This window comes from Lissotriton vulgaris, unplaced genomic scaffold, assembly GCF_964263255.1.
Source record: "Lissotriton vulgaris unplaced genomic scaffold, aLisVul1.2 SCAFFOLD_1022, whole genome shotgun sequence".
NCBI lineage: Eukaryota > Metazoa > Chordata > Amphibia > Caudata > Salamandridae > Lissotriton > Lissotriton vulgaris.
In genome coordinates this window covers 670,330-691,671 of record NW_028254578.1, presented here as the reverse complement: position 1 = coordinate 691,671, position 21,342 = coordinate 670,330, and positions in this window count along the sequence as shown.

Here is a 21,342-nt window from a genome sequence, read left to right as displayed (position 1 = left end):
TGTATTCAAGTGATAGTGGGGCATAAAGTACCTGAATGTTTCCAAGACGCGATGTCGTCTATGTATTCAATTTCCTGACCTTGAATCTGCATCAGGAGAAAGGAGACCGTCAGTTGTCACCTTGTCTCTATGTATTATGAAAACATGGGCATGGCGTTTTTATTAGCACTTACTTCGTGGTGGGATGCACACTCACGAACCGTTGTCATGAAGTCAATTACACTTTCTTCGTAATGCGGGCGCGGGCAGGGATGGGTTTTCCTTCTACGTTTAACAGATGGGCGCGTCTCCCTTAGGGGAAGGCCCCTCTAAACGTAATAACTCTTTTTTTAAAGAGAGGAGAAGCCAGAAACAGAGTAAGATTCAAACCACCGACAGCATGGGAAATGAGGACACGCCGGAACTATTACAAAAGCTAGCTGAAACATCTATAGTGAATCTGTCAGACAAACAACTTACAGTACACGAAAGAACAGTCTTAGAGCTAGGTTTAAAATTTGTCCCAGCAACGAATACGGATTTGACCAAACTGAAAATTGAAACACTCGAATTCTGTAGGAAATTGCGATTAAAGGCATTCTTTCACGACAAGGAAGATACACGGGTATCAGAACCCTCCGGCCTTGTCAATAGATCTACGTTTATTCCGCCAACACACATGGTCCCCAAAGAAATAATCATGTTTGAACAAGCCGTTCTCTCCTCCATTGCACAGTTGGGCAAACAAAAAGCTTTTTATAAGAGAAATCTGACAAAGGACCAACAAACAGCCATTCAAGATTTACGAAAAGATGACACAATAGTAGTGAAACCTGCTGATAAGGGGGGAGCACTAGTGGTGTGGGCAAAAGAGAAATATGTTGCAGAAGCACACCTTCAAATCGATAACCCAGAGTGGTACAGAGTGCTGAATGAAGATCCCACAGAGCAAATCAAAAGTGAAATAAGAACAAAACTAACGGAAGGGTTTGACAAAGGCATCTTGGGTCCGAAGGAGTTCAACTACTTAATGAAAAAGAACCCCCGTACCCAGGTAATCTATTTTTTACCTAAAATACATAAACATCTTACAGAACCACCGGGAGACCAATAGTCTCCGGGTGTGACTCCTTGTTAGAGCCACTAGCAAAATATGTCGATGTATTTTTGAAGCCATTCATGGGCCAGGTAAAATCATATTTGAAAAATACCATGGACTTTATCAATAAAGTTGAAGGGGTCACATTTGATAAGAACCAACACCTAATGGTGTCCTTTAACATCGTCTCCCTGTATACACAAATCCCGCAAGAGGAGGGATTAGAAGCAATCAAATTTTTTCTTGAAACCCGCCCTAAGCCACAAAGAGTACCCACGGAATTCATAATCGATCTAGCTCGAATTGCACTAAAGAGGAACTACTTTCGCTTCATGGACACGTTCTACGTGCAGGTGAAGGGGACCGCCATGGGGTGTCCTTACGCCCCGGAGATGGCGGTCCTTTTCATGGCCCTGTACGAGGAGCGGTTTGTGTACCAAGATAACCCCCACCAAAATCACATTTTAAATTGGTATCGTTACATTGACGACATCTGGTGTCAATGGAAAGGTTCTGTCGAAACCTTGGTCCAATTTCATGAATGGTTGAATACGAGACATCCCGACATAAAATTTACTCTAACTTACAGTACCACCCGCCTCACGTTTCTCGACGTAGAGGTTGGTGTACAAGATCAAAAACTAATCACGACATTATACCGCAAATCCACAGACAAAAACACCATCCTCCACTATAAAAGCTATCACCCACAAAGCTTAAAAGCCAACCTCCCTTACAGCCAAATGCTTAGGATTAGGAGGAATTGTTCCAGGAAAGAAGACTTCTTAGCACACTCAGAAATTCTCAGCAACCAACTCAAAACAAGAGGCTACCCCGATAAAATGCTAAAACATTCCATTAGAAGAGCCTGGTACACACCAAGGGAAGAATTGTTGTCCAAAAAGCACAAAAAACCTTTGGAGAGACTAGTATGTGTTACAACCTACGGGCCTTACACAAACAAACTCAAATCTATAATTTTGAAAAATTGGCACCTGTTAACTGGACTAGGGATGCCAATGGAGAAACCACTTTTTGCTTTTAAAAAGAATAAAAGCATTGGCCAGCAGATTGTGAGGGCAGATTTGGGAGTAAGCCAAGTCAGAACAGATTTACGCGCATTGTGGCGACTAAAACTAATAGAAGGCCACCACAAGTGCGGCACGTGTATCTCATGTGCCACAACAATTGAAGGTACTGAGTTTGAATTCAATAACATTAAATGGATTCACAAAGAATTCACAAACTGTAAAAGTCGCAACCTGGTGTATGCGATCATCTGTCCATGTCCCAAACTATATATTGGGAAAACGAATCAGCAAATAAATCAAAGAATATCACAACATCGGTCCCGAATTAAACAACAAGTACTAACAGCCCCAATGGTTCAACACTTCATCCAAAGTGGCCACACAGAAAAAGAATTCAAATGGACTGTATTGTCAGGAATAAAAACTCCCCCAAGGGGAGGAGATGTTGAGACATTGCTGCTACAAAGAGAAGCATATCTAATCTTAAAGTTCAACTGTGTCATTGAGGGGATGAACGAACTTACTGAGCTACAAAGAAATATTCATTGAGCCCTCATGTGACACCACCGCCCCCACTGGGGAACCCCACCTGCTTTCAAAATAAACAGAAATGTGAAAGAATTGGCTATACATGAGCCGATTCATTAACTTTCACAAACGTCCGTGCATATGAGTAAGGACTACAATTCCCATAACACTTAGAGCGTGGCCACGTCAGGTGATTAATTAAGGCCGCTTCCGGATGAAGTCCGCAGAGTAATGTGGCGGATCGACTGCAGAACTTAGATCGAACAAACAAGGTGAGCTTCCTTTGTGCCCCTCTACTCGTTTAAACAGACGAGCCACGAGAATGTTAAACTAATTTAAGCGTTCAATCTTGCAGCGGAAAACCCAAACGCGGACGCAATCTCACTAAGGGAGACGCGGCCATCTGTTAAACGTAGAAGGAAAACCCATCCCTGCCCGCGAACCGCATTACGAAGAAAGTGTAATTGACTTCATGACAACGGTTCGTGAGTGTGCATCCCACCACGAAGTAAGAGCTAATAAAAACGCCATGCCCATGTTTTCATAATACATAGAGACAAGGTGACAACTGACGGTCTCCTTTCTCCTGATGCAGATTCAAGGTCAGGAAATTGAATACATAGACGACATCGCGTCTTGGAAACATTCAGGTACTTTATGCCCCCCTATCACTTGAATACACACACAATAAGGGAAAGAGCAGAGACTAAAACTATATTTTGACCTTTTTAATTTATTAGGTACCCAGGTTTGCCCTGAGGAAAAACCCGACCAATCACACCGGGTTTGGAAACGCATCGGCATTTCCGAGATCTACTTCTCGAACCCACTACAAGGCACTAAATAGAAAGGATGTCCTGCAGTGCAGGACTCATTTGAACTTTTATAAAAAGACGCCTATAGTGTGTAACAGTCCTAAAACTACAAAAGGAATTATGGGAAAGGACTGAACTCCAAACAGCCTCTGGTGTACCTTTACATTAAGTTGGTTTATGCTAATGTTTGTAAATGTTTGTGTAATTATTCATGTCATGATTTTTTCATGTGTAATTGATTCACGATTTATGATTTGAGTTTTTCTGTTATAATTTGAACCAAAGATGTGTTACAACCTCTTACTGAATTGCAAAAGTAAGAAAAATACTGAAAATAAGTGAAGTAATATTGAGTCTCATAATTCAATAAAGAGCTCACATTTGCTGAAAATTAAAAACAGCATTGAACCCGAGACCAGGCATATGTGGTTTATCATTAACTCCAGGATGAAGCTTTACTTGTTTTGCAATGAAAAAGATGGTTGTGCACTTACAATCCTTGCACAAAAATATGGGAGGACTCATGCGCCTAGTGGCACATTTTTCAGGAGTGTTGAATCCAGTGGCTATAAAGTCTTCCCAGATGTCTAAAATTGGTTGCAGCAGTTTGTCTGGCAATTAAACAAGTGAATGGATTGTGATGGACCATACCTTAAATTTTTATGTCCTATATGCAGATGAAATTATTTTGACATGAGCAAAAGCACAACCCATGACAAACAGCATGATAAGAGCATGTTATTCTCGGAGAAGAGTATATTTCTATTCAAAGATGCAATGTTTTGAATCTGGCAATACTGCTTCTGACTTCAGACAAATGTGAGTGTAGGGATAGTGGATTTGATAATGAAATGGAGCTTGATTGTATTGAAGTGACCAAATCATGCACAAAACTTGTGGTACTGTAAAATCCAGACCATGCCATTATATGGTACCGAAACTCTATACCCGTGTCAGAAAATATCATCGTACCATGTCGAATTTGGTATCAGCAGACCGGTAATGATGAAGACATTATACCTGTGCCTTTGCGTCACGATTGAGCGACGCAATCACCCCTAAATCGCAGTACTCGTCTTGGACCCTCGGGTTCCATTTTGCGAACAGCATCCATTTTGTGATTGCCCTTACATAGCCAAAATGATCAAGGCTGAATTCGATCTGAAAGGACACGTACACCCTTGCTGACTCCTCTGTGACCTGGGCGAGCTGACTCCACTGCCTCAAGCCGAACCTGTTCGGACAGTTCTCATCCCAATGGCCGAGCGAGATTAGCATCAAGGCACAACATGTCATAAACCGTTTATCGCATACAAGCTACGTTTTATCGCACACACACCTGTCCCTGTTTCTTCTTTATGACTAGTTTTACAAGGAGGAGGTGCCCGATTTTATTGGGGTTTCATCGATATCTGATGGAAATTCTGGTCCTCGCTGGGTAATCTATCACCAACTGGACAAACGAAAATATAGGCTTGCCTTCATGACTTTGCTTTTTCTTTGTAGTAGAAATATTTATATGACTAACTGTAGAAACGAAGAATTCTTGCCTGAAGTGTAATATTCTGTATAAAAAGAGAAGCCTGGCTCTGTAAAAACGAGCAGTCTCCTGAGAACATACATGCGCTCCACGCTGTTGTACTTCTAGGACACCTGTTACTGGTTGAAACCAATAAACCCGATCCTTGACATCACCTAGAAGACTCTGTGTTTCTGTGGACCAAAACAGGTAGAACTCAAGAGGTCTCTGGGTGTTTCCCTGACACCACCGGGTCTCTAAAAACCCGGCACCTCAGTTGGCGCCCAACTCGGGCGGTATCAAGCGGCGTCGGTCCAAGCCAGATGTTCGTGAGGAGCTTCGTGTGAAAATTCCAGAGGATGGCCACCCACTTCAGTGACCCCTGTATGTCGACGTGGTTCCGAAGGTCTTTGCTGCGAGGTTCCCCGCGTCCCGACGGCTACGAGGGACTGCTGCCCTGACTATCGCCCTGTTTTGGTCCCATCGATGCTTGGTAGAGCGAAACGATAGACGAGTCTTCTAGTGACGTCATCGATCATCGATACTTCAGTTAAGTATGAGTGGAGCGTCTCCCAGTCCTTAGTTTAATTCTTAGTTTTTGGTATCCTTGAGATACGCTTTGATTTGGTACTTGCAAGCCCCAAAGCCGAAGGACTCGTGTATTCGCGAGAAATATCGTAATCGATAATCCTTTGAAGTTTGAAGCTAGACTAGAGAGTGAAGATGCCTGGTTTTAGCAGACTTGGAAATGTGTTTTGTCTTGGTTGTAATAGGGACTCCCGATTGGAGGACTCGTGTCCGGTTCCTCCGATTGGAACTTGTAGTAATTTAGTAGACAGCGCAATCAGGTAGCTTGTAGTCTTAGTTTATTTAGCTCAGGAGAAGCACAGCGACAGAGGAGCAGGAACAGCTTTCAACTGCCAGAAGGCAACATTCTACTCAAAGCCATAGAACATAACAAGCACTAGGGTTCTAACTACAGGTGCCAGGGAGGCACAATACAGTGAATACTACATTATCCTCTTTTCTGTAAAACAAAAGAAGAAACGTTCGTAGCTGGAGAAGGAGGGAAGAGAAGAAACGAAAAGAAGAGAAAAGAAAAGAAAAGAAAAGGAAAGAAAAGTAACCAGAGAATTGGATGGAAAGAAAGAGGAAAAGGAAGACACAACTGGAAACGAAGAAGAAAGACAGAAACAAAAGGTTATCTGAACCTGGCAGGAATCCTACACACTCTAAGACTCCTGCGAGGTCCTGGTACAGAAGCATCAACAACATTTCTGCCATTTCCGTTAATAGCAACAGTACTGAAACGTTTGTCATTAGAAACAGAGCTGGGATTGGGCTGAGGAACACTTGTGGAAGCATCATCACTGCTAACTTTAACAATTTTACAGATGTTCCACCAATCCTTATTATTCACACGTACAGCATTCCCACAGACCTTATCAACTACAAGGGGCTGAGAGAATTTGCTCCTACCCTTGGTGACATGAACAGGATTTTTAATGCGAACCACATCACCAGCACAAATGTCATGGGCAGCAGATCTCTTCCGTTCATCAAAATAAGTTTTCTGCTTCTTTTGAGCTTCAGAAACATTGTCTCTGACAAAATCATCAATTCCATCCATTACATTCATTTTCACCCACTTTGACATCCAGCCCGGACAAATTTTGGTAGAAGGTTTCCTACCCCTCAGGAGCTCAAAGGGGGAAACCCCAGTAGAGGAATGAGCTGTTGTACGATAAAACCATAACATGGAACGCACAGCATTCTCAACCACACACTTACTGGCAATGGCCCACTGGATACAATTGTTGAGAACGCGGTTCATCCTCTCAACGAGGCCATTGGCCTGGGGGTGGTAAAGAGAACTTTTTTTATGTGTCACACCACCTTGTTTAAGGAAAGATTCAAATTCACAACTGACAAATTGGACACCATTGTCAGTCATGACAACCGAAGGAAACCCCTCTCTCAAGAAGATGTCTTTCAAAAAGGAAATTACACTGGCAGAGGAGGCTTCACTGATGAAACGAATTTCTGGCCATTTGGAGTAGTAATCAATGGCAACAATGGCAAAACGGGAACAAGGGGGTAAAAGGTAAAAAGGACCAACCAGGTCAACCCCAATCTTTTCCCACGCCCTTTCTGGAAATTGAACGGGCTCCATAGGGGGAGACCTAACCTTATGACTTTTGTCTGAGGACTTGCAAATGACACAATTGTCAACCAGAGAATCAACACACACGTCCATCTGCGGCCACCAGAACACATCTCTCAACCTACGTTTGGTGAGAGTCTTCCCTAAATGTCCTTCATGTGCACCATCCACCAGACGCTTCCGCAAGCTCTCAGGGGGAATAAGCCTACCACACCGCATGAGAATGCCATCTTCAACAGTGAGTTCATCAGCAACCTTGACAAAAATTTGGAAAAGACCAGAGACATTCTTTTCTTTGGGCCACCCAGACTTCAGATAATTGACAACCTGTAGGAGAACCACATCCTTCAATAACTCCTTCTTCCACTCAACCTCACTGATTGCACACATACCTTCAAGATCCAAAGCCGCAACAAAACAATCCTCAAGATCTTCTTCTTTTTCAACCTCAGAGTCATTATCAGTTGAAGGAAAACGAGAAAAATAGTCGGCTCTGACATTCTTTGAGCCTGGCAGATAAACAACCTCAAAGTCATACTGAAGAAGCTTAGTAGACAGCCTGGCAATCCTAGGAGTATGCTCCTTAATCTTTTCCCCGGACAAAATAGACACTAAAGGACTGTGATCTGTGCGAATCGTGAAATGACTACCCCAAAGATAAGGATTGAACTTCCTGACCGCCCACCAGCAAGCCAAGAGCTCTTTCTCAATAACAGAGAAGTTAACTTCTGCCCCACGCAGTACCCTTGAGGCATATGCGATGGTGTTGTCAACCTGTCCATTCCTCTGAGTAAGAACAGCCCCAAGTCCAAACCCACTCGCATCCACAGTCACAACACACTCCTTATTGGGATCGAAGGGTTTGAGAATACTTTCCCCAACTAGCTGTAATTTGATCCACTTGAAAATTTCCTGACAATTTTCATCCCAAACAAAAGGCACATTTTTTTTAACATGTTAGTCAAAGGTTGAACTTTTGACGCATAGTCTTGGATAAACCTTGAGTAAAATTCACTGAGTCCAATGAAAGATTTTAACCCGGATTTGTCGGCAGGTGGAGGAGCATCAACAATGGCTTTCACTAAGCCAGGACGTGGTTCCACACCTGCATGTGAAACAACATGCCCCAGAAACTCCATCTTTTCTTTCAAGAAAACACATTTCTCTCTCTTTAATACAATCCCCTTTTCTTGCATGATTTCCAGGACCTGATTCAAAGAAAAGTCATGATCCGCCTTGTTCTCGCCAAAAATCAAAACATCATCCTGGAAAACAATTACTCCAGGAGTGTCCCTAAACATCTGACTCATCAACCTTTGGAAAACTGCAGCCGCTGACGCAAGGCCAAACGGCATCCTACAGTACTGAAAACTGCCAAAGGGAGAGACAAACGCAGTCAGATGTCTAGAAGATTGGCTCAACACCACCTGGTGGTAAGCGGAGGCCAAGTCCAGCTTTGTGTGCCACCTTGCCCCTCTGGTAAGGGACAACAAATCTGTGATTTTTGGTAAGGGGTGTGAATCAATCCAGATGTTTTTATTGAGACTGCGCAAATCCACACAGACGCGCAAATCTCCATTCCTTTTTCTGGCGACAACAAGAGGAGACAACCACAAGGACGACTCAATGGGTTCTATGACTCCTTTACTGCATAAACCCATCAACTCCTTTTCTAAATCATCCCTCACGCTGAAAGGAACACTCCTCACCTTATGTTTTATGGGGATGGCACCATCCTTTACTCTAATTTCGTGGTTGAAACCCTTAATGATGCCAAGACTATTTCCGAAGACCCTGGGGAATTTAGAAATCAAACCCTCAATATTGTCACCCGAAACAATAACAGCTAAACTCTCTACATTATCACAGGATTCCTCAATACTGATCTGTTCTTTGGAACCGGGTCTAAGGATCATCTTGAACAAACCCTGGTGGAACCACCCCAAAATGTTTAGGCCCTTCAATGAGACATATACTTTTCCAAAGATCCTCCTTCCCCTGAACTGAATAATGTCTTCAAAAAACCCAAGAAGAGCTATTCTACGCCCTTCATAAGAAACAGGAGTCCTGTCAGGTGGTAGGAGGTTCCTTTCAGGCCAAGTTACATCAAACAATTCTTGTGTAATCATAGTTACTCTAGCCCCAGAGTCTACTAATAGGGTAATTATCTTGTCACCCACACCAAAGTCTTCAAGAGGATCAACACAATCAGAAGGATCTCCAATAATGACACCATCGTCCTGTACTACTACGACCATGTCTCTAAGGTCATCTTGGATGCCGTTCATAGAGTCGGAGTCATCAGCAGCATTTCTATAGGACTCTGAGACATTCCCAATAGTGTTGACGGTACTCAGACTCTGGGACCTGTTGTTGAAAGTGGAATTTCCCTGTTTAGAAACTTGACAAATCTTTGCAAAATGGCCAAACTTCCCACAGTTCCGACAGGTAGAGTTCCTGGCAGGGCAGAACTTGTTATTTTTGTTATGAGAAGGATTTCCACATCTGTAGCAAATGTCACTCCTAGAGAAAGCATTTCTCTCAAAACGCTGTGAACCAGGAACATTGTTCCTATCAGGGCGCTGTTGACCAAAGGCTCCCTTATTATCCTTGTTCTCCTTGGTTCTGACAATAGAAACACCTTCATCACACTTCTTCTCAAGTTCCTTTACTTCTTTTTTTGACAGTTCTATACTCTTGGCCATACGAATAGTCTCTTCAAGAGTTGGATTACCCAAAGTTAGTAATTTCTGTTGAATAGACTTGTCAGAGCACTTACAAACATATTGGTCTCTAATCAATTGTTCCCTAAAACCTTCAAATTCGCATTCAGCACTCAATTGTCTGAGGCTGGAAATGTAAGTCTCAACATCCTCCCCTGGTAGTTGTTCCCTTTTGAAGAATTTGTGTCTTATTACAACAAGACTGGGCTTGACATCAAAACGCAATTCAAGTCTCATCCTAGTCTCGGTATATTCATCTACGTCCTCTTCTGCGTTGTTCCTCACCAAGGGGGGTAAGTGCTTGAAGATCTCTCTACCTTCGAAACCCAAAGAGTGTAATAGCAGACACTTCTTCCGTTCTGCACGATATCTTGACGTGCCTATAGCCCCCAAATAGGTCTCAAAAGCATCAAACCATTTTCTCCAGACTATGGGAGGATTGCCTGGGGTCTCCAGGAAAGGAGGAGGAGGAGAGACCGACTGCATACTGACTGAAAAGCAGTGTTGTTTTTTTTCCTTTTTTTTTTATTTACTAACTCTGTCGCTGTACATTCTTATTTTGCTTCACACAGTCTTTGAATATTTCTTCAGAGTCTGGTAATCAAAAGACCCTGTAATAGTTCCATTCGCCACTAGATGGCGATGACGTGTAAGGGTTTAGATCACACAACCACCCCGTAATATTTTATGGTGAATGAGTCCTTCTGTATCACCAAGTATGTGTTAAACTAAAAACTCCTTCGTTTTTTTTTAGATGGCGTTAGAGAGTTGCTTTGGCAACAAACTAAAAACTCCTTCGTTGTTTTTTTTTCCTTCGCAGATGGCACCAAGACGCTTCTGGACCAGAGCAGGCGCGAACAGGCACAGGAGCGGCTCCGGCGCAGCGAGGTTGTCACGGAGACGCGTTGCTGCTAGGGTGCGCGTCAGATGGTTGCTTAGGTAACAAGCGCAGGAACAGAGCGTGGTGACGCTGGATACAACGCTCGCGCAGGAACTGATGACGCGGATGTAGCGCACGGGGACAATGCTCGCGCTGGCCGATCTAAGCCCACAATTAAAATGTACTTTGGTGCCTTTAAAAATGTAAAAACGCGCACAGAGTAAAACGAAGGCACTTATCTTGGATCGGTCGTCGTCGGCTTGAAGATAATGGTTCTGTGAAGATCGGTCCTCGTGTGAACTCGGTCCACGGTGCTCTTCCTACAGGAATACGAGGAGAAACGAGGTAAGGCAGGTTCTTTTACTTTCTCCTGAGCAGCATTGTCGCCAACAAATTTGTAGTAATTTAGTAGACAGCGCAATCAGGTAGCTTGTAGTCTTAGTTTATTTAGCTCAGGAGAAGCACAGCGACAGAGGAGCAGGAACAGCTTTCAACTGCCAGAAGGCAACATTCTACTCAAAGCCATAGAACATAACAAGCACTAGGGTTCTAACTACAGGTGCCAGGGAGGCACAATGCAGTGAATACTAAAGAACTCCAACATATGAGCTCTACGTGAAGCATGGCCTAGGCCCTATCACGTATAATGAAGCATGGATAAAGTACACCAGAAAAGATGGTGTCTTGAAATGGCCCCAATATGGTAGCTTTGATACAGAGATTTTAGATAATCTAGAAGTGAAACTGTTCAAGAAGAAAGCCCGGCCGGCGATGTTTGACTCCTTTCGCCTATGGCGCAAAGAAGCCAAACAGAAAGAAATGAAATTAGCGAAGAAAAATAAAAGAGGTATGTCAATGGTACAAGCTGCCGTTGCGTTCAGGGATAACGAGGAAGAGCAAGAGAGTGAACAAATGCTTAGAAGTAGGAAGTTAGCGGTAGACAAATGCTACCCAGTTCTGCCACGTAGAGGACAAGGATCAACGGAGAAACTCGATAGCGATCCCCTAATGTCCCACTTATTAAGTTCACCACCACCCTATGCACCTAATGCTACTGCACCCCGCGACGCTTTGTTATTCCACGCCCCACAACACGAACATCAGTTCTTCCACAAACGCCAGCTCCTCTTCAGCTGGTTTCTACTCCTCCGGCGCAGCCCTCTCAAGTGCCGCCACCTTTGCTACCTACTCCTTTTGTTTTCTCGACAACTTTGCCTGCTGCTCCAACTGTTTACCTTGCTACACCTTCTGTGTCTGTCTCCACTTCCGCACCATCTTACCCTACCCCTTCTCCTGTTCTTCCGTCAGCCACTCCTTCTGTTCGACAGAGAGTGACCGAGACTGTCACTAGTCTCTTCTCACCATTCTTTGGGTCGCCTAATACGACCCCTAACTCAGAACAAAGACAGTTGCGGAGTCGACTGCCTGACTATCAAGAGAGGGAAGCACTAAATGAGTTAGCACGTAAATGGGTTATAGACACCGTAAAATATGACGCTCCTTCCGTGATGGAAGTCTTCCGTCAGTGGGAAGCATCTACGCAGAGACATGTTTTTGAACAAATGTGTACATATCTCTGTGAAGATTTGGAGGGAAATGATCCAGAGTACGATATGCAAGAATTATTCCGTACACGGTTCAGGTTTAAAGAAGGCATGATTGTGGGTGCCGATGTCGAACAAGCGATTGAGATATTACTGTCTTATAGAAGTAAGGGAAGCAATTCTCGTTTTGGGCATAACATGCCTGGTAGGAAAAAGGTGCGACAGTACCCCATGAGAGAGGTTCCTCCAGTTTGGAGGGAAGGTGACGCAAATGCAAATCCAGCCACTCTGCCACATTTTCAGCGTGTATGGGTACATGTTCCTTGGAAAAGGTCAGAGGTTTTAGCGCTTAAACAGACATTGCCTGATCCTCGCAAAAATCCTGCTGGGTATTATAAGGAGTTATCACAGACTGCAAACTCCTGTATCATGAATCTAGCTGATATAGACATGTTGTTTGGAAATGTTGTTCCACAGCCTTTATGGGGAAAGATTCGTCATACAGATCATGATCAAGAGTTAGGTGACACATGGGTGAATATTACTGCTGCTGATTCTAGACAAGTTGGCGGTGCTAAACCTGAGCCTTTAATAGCAGAATTTCCTGGTAGGATTATTGCATATATGAAGACTCTAATGCCCGAATTGCGTGTGAATTGGGACAAGTTGTCGGCATTTAAACAGAAGAAGGATGAGATCGTGTCTGACTTCTTTACGCGGTTTGAGGAAACTTTCGTCGATCATAGTGGTCAGGATATGGCTAATGAGGGTGGCCAGAGATTGTTTGTTGACAAGTTCGTACATAATTTACTTCCTGAATTATGTAATAAGTTGATGGATGTTATGTTATGTTATGTTAATAAAATATTTCTAGAGCGCACTATCACCGATTGGTTGCTTGGCGCTGTGATCAGCAATAACATGAACATAGAGGGAAGAGGATTATGGGAATGCTTGTCTGAATAGCCAGGTCTTCAAGGCTTTCCGGAAGGAGAGGAGATCTTGACAATTCCGGGTCTCCGACGGAAGAGAGTTCCACAAGCGGGGGGCAAGGGTGGCAAACCTGCGGCCTCCTGCGCGCTTTAAGTTGAAAGAAGGCGACTGCAGGAGGTTCTGGTGGAGTGAGCGAAGGTTGCGGGACGGGGTGTATTTGGAAATCAGGTTGTTGATGAATAATGGGCTTTTGTAGTTATATGGACTTGAAGATTATGCAGCCAGTTTTGAGGCACATCGCTGGGCCACAGGGAGCCAGTGTAGTTTCCTAAGGAGGGGGGTGGCTGCCTGGTGCCTCGGTTGGTTCAGAATTAACCTTGCGGCATGATTCTGTGCCATCTGGAGTCGCTTCACTAGGTAGTTGGGAAGACCTAGGTAGATGGCGTTGGCGTAGTCCAGATGGGACAATACAGTAGCGATCACCACCTGGGTGAGTGCCTCGGGTGTGAGCAGGCAGCGTACTTTCCGGATTTTCTTCAGTTGGAAGAAACACTTGGAGACCACTTGACCAACTTGGGTTTTGAGAGATAAGTCACGGTCCACAGTGACTCCTAGTGTTTTGGCTGACAGGGAAGGTGTTGGGGCTTGGCCTAGTTCGGGAGGCCAGTAATGCGGGCCCCAGAACTTGCTGCTTTCACCGGTCAGGACTAGTTCCGTTTTACCCGGATTTAATTTAAGCTGGTTCTGGTCCATCCAGGTTTTGATGAAACTCATTGTGGACTGGAAGTGCCGTATGGAGTCTTCGGTGTTGTCGATGGTGAACAGCAGCTGTAAATCGTCTGCATAGTTGAAGACTCTCACCTGATTGTCTCTCAAGGTCTGGATCAGAGGGAGTATGTACAGGTTAAATAGGTGAGGAGACAGGGAGGAGCCCTGTGGCACTCCGCAGGTGATGGCCTGTTTGGTGCCCATTAAGTCACCAAGGCGCAGAGTTTGGTTGCGGCCAGTCAAGAAGGATCTCAGCCAGCCGGCTGCAAGATCCCTGACACCGGCTTGTTCGACACGGTCGACCAAGATGTTGTGGTCGACCGTGTCAAAGGCGGCCGAGAGGTCTAGGAGCACCAGGGCTTGTGGAGAGCGTCTGTCCGAACAGTCGCGCAGGGTGTCCAGGACTGTCGTGACTACTGCTTCGGTAGAGTGAGCAGGCCGAAAGCCTGCCTGATGGGGGTCGAAGCAGGAGGATTCCTCGAGGAAATTAGATAAACATTTGGCCACATGTGCCTCAAGGACTTTTGCCAGGTAAGGCAACAGTGAGATCGGGCGAAAGTTGGCCTTGCAGGCTGGGTCAGCCCCGGGTTTTTTTAGAAGTGGGATGACTATGGCTTCTTTGAAAGCTGTAGGGACTAGGCCAAGAGTCAAGGATTTGTTCAAAATTGTAAGGGCAGGAGCTGGGTGGGTCAGGAAACACTCTTTTAAGATGTGGGGCGGGCAGCTATCTGAAGGGGCGCCGGATTTTACTCTAGATAGAAGTTCTCGAAATTGGTCCTGGGTGATGGGTGGAAAACTGCTCAGGGTATAGTGGTTAGGCTTAATTGACATGCCAGAAGTGAGGGGGCACGCTGGTCGAGGAATGCTGGCTTTGATGTCCTGTATTTTGTCGATGAAGTAGACGTTAAGTGAATCACATAGCGTCTGGGTTGGGGTGATCTTAGGACGGACTGTATCAAGGTATGTAAGGTCATTGAGGATGGAAAAGATATCTTTAGACTTATTTGTGGATTCCAGAATTTTCGAGGAAAAGTAGGACGCTTTCGCCATCTGGATGGCTGTCATGTATTCTTTCCTAGCTTTCGTAAAGGTCTCTTTTAAGTCAGGGTCGTACTTCCTACGCCATTGGCGTTCAAGTTGTCGTAGGGCCAATTTCCTTGCTTTTAGGTCAGTGGAGAACCATCAGTTGGCGTCAGCAAGTCTCGCCCGTTTGATTTTTTTAAGAGGGACATGAGAGTCCCTGGCCGTGTTGAGCCAGCTGGTGAGCGAGGAGACCGAGGGGTTGATCTCGTCTTGAGTAGGTGGGATGGTGTTGGCTAAAGACTCTAAAAAAGCAGATTTATAGGTTGAGTGCTTGGGCCGTTTCAACGTCGGCTCAGATTCTAGCCACATCCCAGTACTATGAAAATAGACGAAAAGATGAGCTAGAGAAGGCAGATAAAAAGAATAAGGAATTGAAAACTAAGATACTTCTGCAGCAAGCTTATCCGCCTTCGTACTGCTAGTCAGCACGATTATCAGCAACCTCAACTATATTCAAGGAACTCGCAAAGAAACGAGTCTTCTCAACAGAGTTTACCGTATGGTCCGAATCAATGTGCTTACTGCAAAGAACAGGGGCATTTCAAGAGTAATTTCCGGTTTTGTTACAGCGCATGAATGGTGTTTCTGGTGTGAAAGGTCGAGGTTTTCAACAAGCTCCTGGAGGTAGGGGCCGTGGGAATTTCTCCCAGAACGCTCGTCCATTTCCACCTCAGAATTCTATGAACAGCTTCGACCAACAAAATAATGTGTCTTCTAGGACAGCTCAATACTATGCAGAAAACGAGAATGAGGGTAACGATTGCTAGGACAGCCATGGACAAAGAGAGGGAGTTGTTTCAGTTCCAGTAGATCAGAGTGGACCTTATGTGGAGGTGATTACATCAGGTGTGTCGGAGCCTTTTCTGTTGGATACTGGTGCTACAAAGAGTTCTATTATTTATTTATTTATTTATTTATAAATTTATAGAGCGCCTGGTGACCCGGAGGCATCCCCGCGCTATAAAATTGCAGTAACCAAGAGGGGGGGGGGAGGGACCGGAAGACTAGTTAGGGAATAGGAAAGTCTTAAGTCTTTTTCGGAAAAGGGCGTGGGAGGGTTCCAGACGCAGGTGGCGAGGCAGAGCGTTCCACCCAGAAGAGGCTTTGACCGAGAAGCGGCGGCCGCCTGTGCGGGCCTTCTTAAATTTAGGGACGATGGCCAGATTCTCATCGTCCGAGCGCAGTGACCTTGAGGCTTTGTAAGGAACGACAAGGTCTTTCAGGGCAGCCGGGCCGGCACCATTAATGAGTTTATGACTGGTGCACATTGCTTTAAACTCAATTCGCTGACGGACGGGGAGCCAATGAAGGGCCTTGAGGGCCGGTTTGGCCGAGGCTCTCGGGGGGACGTTCATTATGAGTCGTGCAGCAGCGTTTTGTGCCCGTTGGAGTTTGGCTAAAGTGAACTCCGGTGCGCCAAGGTAGACGGCGTTGCTATAATCAAGTCTGGCTAAGATGAGCCCTTGAACTAGCAGCTTCCTGGAGAGCAGGGGGAGGAGAGGGAGGATCTTGCGGGTAGACCGCAGGAGACCAAAACAAGTTCCAGCGGTCTTGATCGCCTGGGTCTTCATGGTGAGGCTTGGTTCCAGCCAGACGCCTAGCGTTTTAATTTCGGTCTTAGGAATGGGAATCTCACCAAAGGTGTCTGGCCACACCGCGGCGGGGATTGAGGGCCATTTGTTACCCAGGAGCATTATTTCGGTTTTGGCACCGTTCAATTTTAGGGAAGATTCGCACATCCAGGCATAGATGTCCTGGAGACATTATGCACTCGAAGCTCCCTGGCGCACCTTTTTCTGGTGAAATGAATGTTTCAGTAGGTTTTTCTGGCGCCCCGGTTAGGAACCCGATTTCTACTCCCATGTCCCTTTCTGTTGGCCGATGTGAATTAGAAGCACCCCTCATTCTTACAACAGGTTGCGGTGAAAATTTGTTGGGATTGGATCTGTTAAAGAGACTATATGCCACTTTGTACTGTTCTCCTTCGGGAGTACAACTTACACTAGGTAAGAAAGTAATTTCTCCAATGTATTTGTCGAGGGAAGAGGTTCCAACGGAATTGTCTTCACTTCCGGATACACTTTGGGCTACTGGATCCAATGATGTGGGTCTCTTGGAAATAGCGCCATATGTCATAACATTGAAAGCCAATGTAAGGTTGCCACGTATTCCCCAATACAAGATTTCTGGTGAAGGTGAAAAGGCGTTGTTAGCAATAATTTACGACCTGGTTGAGAAAGATGTGATCAAAGAGACAAGAGGCAACGTGTGCAATAGTCCTGTGCTGCCTGTTTTGAAATGTACTGATCCTTCTCAGCCACCCGTGTACAGATTTGTGATTGATCTTAGAGAGGTCAATAAGATAGTCGTACCACAATTTCCAGTTGTTCCTGACATTACTGCCCTGTTGACCATGACCCCAGCCTCTGCTACTTGGTTCTCGGTGATTGACCTGAAGAATGCTTTCTTCAGCATCCCGATTGCTGAGGAGAGTAGGGATATTTTTGGCTTCAATTTAGGAGGCCGAAGTTTCTGCTTCAAACGTGCTCCTCAGGTCTACTGTGAAAGTCCATCGATATTCAGTCAGGCTCTGAAATCACAGCTCAACGCGATTGTTCTACCTGATGGTGCGACACTCATTCAGTATGTTGATGACTTGCTTATTGCTGCGAAATCTGAGAAAATTTGTAAAGAAGCAACATTGTCATTGTTGCGACATTTGTGTGATCTGCATCACAAAGTGTCCCTGTCTAAATTATAATACTGTCGACAAGAAGTGACCTACTTAGGTCACATCTTATCGAAGGAGGGAAGGAAGCTGACCCCAGAGAGAATACAGGCAATTGCAAAATTGAGTGTCCCAAGGACACAGAGAGAAGTGCGTGTTTTCTTGGGCATTACATCGTACTGTAGACAGTGGATTCCAAACTACTCTTTACTGGCCAAACCATTGGTAGCATTGACATGTAAAGATACACCCAATCCTGTGCCTTGGTCTGAAGAATGTCAGAAAAGTTTTCACGAATTGCGTGATGCATTGTGTTCGGCTCCTGTGTTGGGTACCCTCGACTACAGCAAGCCTTTTACATTATATGTCCACGAGAAGGAAGGTTGTGCATTATCAGTCCTGACACAGCCTTTTGGGGACAAACAGAGTCCATGCGCGTACTTTTCGGCGACTCTAGATCCGGTGGCTAAGGCATTGCCAAGTTGCTTGAGGGCCACTGCGGCAGCAGCTGTCTGTATCCGACAGTCTGCTGGGTTAGTCATGAATAATACACTAGTCGTTATGGTTCCACATGCAGTAGACATTTTGCTAAACAGAACATGGACACAGCATTTAACTATTGCTCGACTGTCAAGTTATGAGCTGACACTGTTAGCGAGTCATGTTCACATAAAGAGATGTGACACGCTCAACCCAGCCACATTATTGCCCATTCCAGTAGAGACAGATGAGGTCAAACAACACGACTGCTGTTTTAGGACAGAAGAAGAGACAAAAGGGAGAATAGACTTGCAGGATACTCCTCTTCCTAAATGTAATGACACTTTATGGGTTGATGGTTCATGTTTCAAGTTGCCAAATGGTGATACGACTGCAGCATATGCTGTGACAACGTTGCATACGGTTGTTGAAGCTGCACGTATCCCACACAATTCTGCGCAAGCAGCAGAGTTGATTGCACTCACCAGAGCATGTGTGTTGGCGAAAGGTAAACAAGTGAATGTGTACACGGACAGCCAATACGCCTTTGGCGTGGCTCACAGTTTTGGACGATTGTGGCGTGAACGTGGGTTCCTGACTTCGCACGGTACAAAAATACAACATGGTCAGTTAGTAAATGAACTTCTTGAATCACTGACCTTGCCACTACAAGTTGCAATTGTAAAATGTAGTGCTCACAAGAAGGTGACCGACGATGTTGGTCGCGGAAACGCATTTGCGGATGAAGTCGCGAAAGAAACTGCAAGGAATGTGATGAGTCGAATGTATGTTGCGGGTCCGGCGACATGGGTTCCGGATAGAGGGATGTGCGAGGACACCATTGAAAGTGTGAAATCGATTCAATCTGAGGCTACAGAAAGAGAGTTGAATGAGTGGAGAGAAAGTACGGGTAAACTGGACGCGAATGGTTGTTGGGTCGAATTATCAGAGCATCAGAGATGGCTGTTACCCGATGCGTATGTACTTGCTGTGGTGACAATGGCTCATGGAATGGCTCACATTAGTGTGAAAGGGATCTGTAAGTTGTTGGCCCCAGTATGGCAAAATAGTGGAATCCCTAAATGTGCAGAGAAAGTTGTCAAGAACTGTATGGTGTGTTTGAAGTACAATCCTGGTAAGGGAACTCCAACTCCAGCTGGTCACTTTGCGCCTCCAACGTATCCGTTCTAGGTTTTGCAGCTAGATTTCATCCACATGGAAAGGTGCAACAATCTGAAATATGTACTCGTTGTCGTTTGTGCCTTTTCCAGGTGGGTTGAGGCATATCCCCTTAAGGACAATACTGCCTTGTCCACAGCTAAAGCCCTTGTCAAAGAGTTCTTCCCTAGATTTGGAATGCCTAGAATGGTCTGGAGTGATAATGGGAGTGAATTCATGGGACGAGTGATGAAGAGAGTGTGTAAAGGGCTAGGCATACGTCAGAAGTTCCACGCTGCAAATCACCCCCAATCAGCTGGACTGGTAGAATGCTACAATGGCACTCTAAAGTTGAAATTGGCCAAATTACAAGCAAGCACAGGTCTTAAATGGCCTGACGCTCTGCCCTTGGCACTCCTATCCACAAGAACGACTGTTCACTCTAGAGTGGGACTTAGTCCCCATGAAATCGTGTTCGGCCGCCCGGCCAACATATGGGGAGTGCCAAGGCCCACCAGGTTTAGTGAGGTAGAGCATCCTGTACTGCTTGACTATCTGTATGAATTGACGGCTAAATTGCGTGTTTTACACCAACAGGTCCACAACAGTCTGCCTCAGGCCTCTGAAGCTCCCGGACACCACATTGATCCTGGAACTTATGTCCTCGTGAGAAACTTCCAGCGGACAAAGAACGACGAGCCTCTCTGGACTGGTCCTCATCTAGTCCTTCTCTCGACGAGATCTGCCGTCCAAGTGGAGGGAAAGAAACACTGGGTGCACGGACACCACTGCAAAAGGGTCCCTCTGCCCCTTCCGTATGACCAGTGGGTCCAGGTGGGAATTGCCGACTCTGAGGCCGAGACCGTGCCTCGACTCATACCTTTCAGCGACGCACGTGTAAAAGGGACACATTTTGAAAAAGAGAGCGACGACATTTTGCAAGAGGCTGTGCCTCCGTCAAGTCGATTAGATACTACTGAACCTGAACTCCTGTTTCTGGACCACAAAGTACCTGGTCGAAACCGTTATAACCTGAGGCCAAGACCCATGACTATGGACAAAAAAAACAGTTTTTTCTTTTTGGTTGTGCAGCTCTCTCCTCCAGGAAACGTGCTCATTTTTTGATTTTCGAACCGCCATCCGGTTCTGCTGCTAGGGCCGCGCTGCCACAGTCTTTGGAGTGCAGCTGAAGACAGTTAGGTCGACAGTTCTGGTTGGTCTAAGGGAGTTGCCCTAAACTGACAGAAGCACTCCTTAGCAGAATCAATCTCCCGCCGCGGGCAGCAACTTAGAGGATGGAGTTTCCGAAGATGGGGAGATCTGCCAGATCACCGAACCTTGAAAAGAGAGTATGCACTTTGATGGCAAAAACGAGAAATTTAATAATATGCATTTGTATGTTGTGTAGTATAATGATGTTTCTAGTGGGCTATGCTTTGTTTTGTTCATCTTTTGAGTTCCGTTTGCATACACTACACAGCCCACACCTCCTCCTACTGTTTCCCCGCACTCTTTTCACCCTTTTCCACAACACGAGTCTGTCAGTAGATTAGAATTTGTAAATAACTCGTTCGTCCAGCTCCTACACCAGCACCAATCTGTAATGAACAAGACAAACTGTTGGGTATGCGGACTCCTGCCACATACGACAGACAAGGGTATCCCGTATTTTGCCCTACCCTTTGGTTAGTACGGTTCTCTGTGGGCATTCCGAACCATGTTCCTTTTTGCCCTCGAACCATATTTCCCAGGGAAAAATTCAAGCAACAAGGCACTAGTGGCAGGAATCAGAAACATGAGCAGGGATATGGACATGGTTAGAACTATTCCCAAAGATGAATTGATGCCTTACAGTAAATGGGACATCACCGAATATGGGATTTCCATGAGCGAGAGCCAGAAAGCAAAGA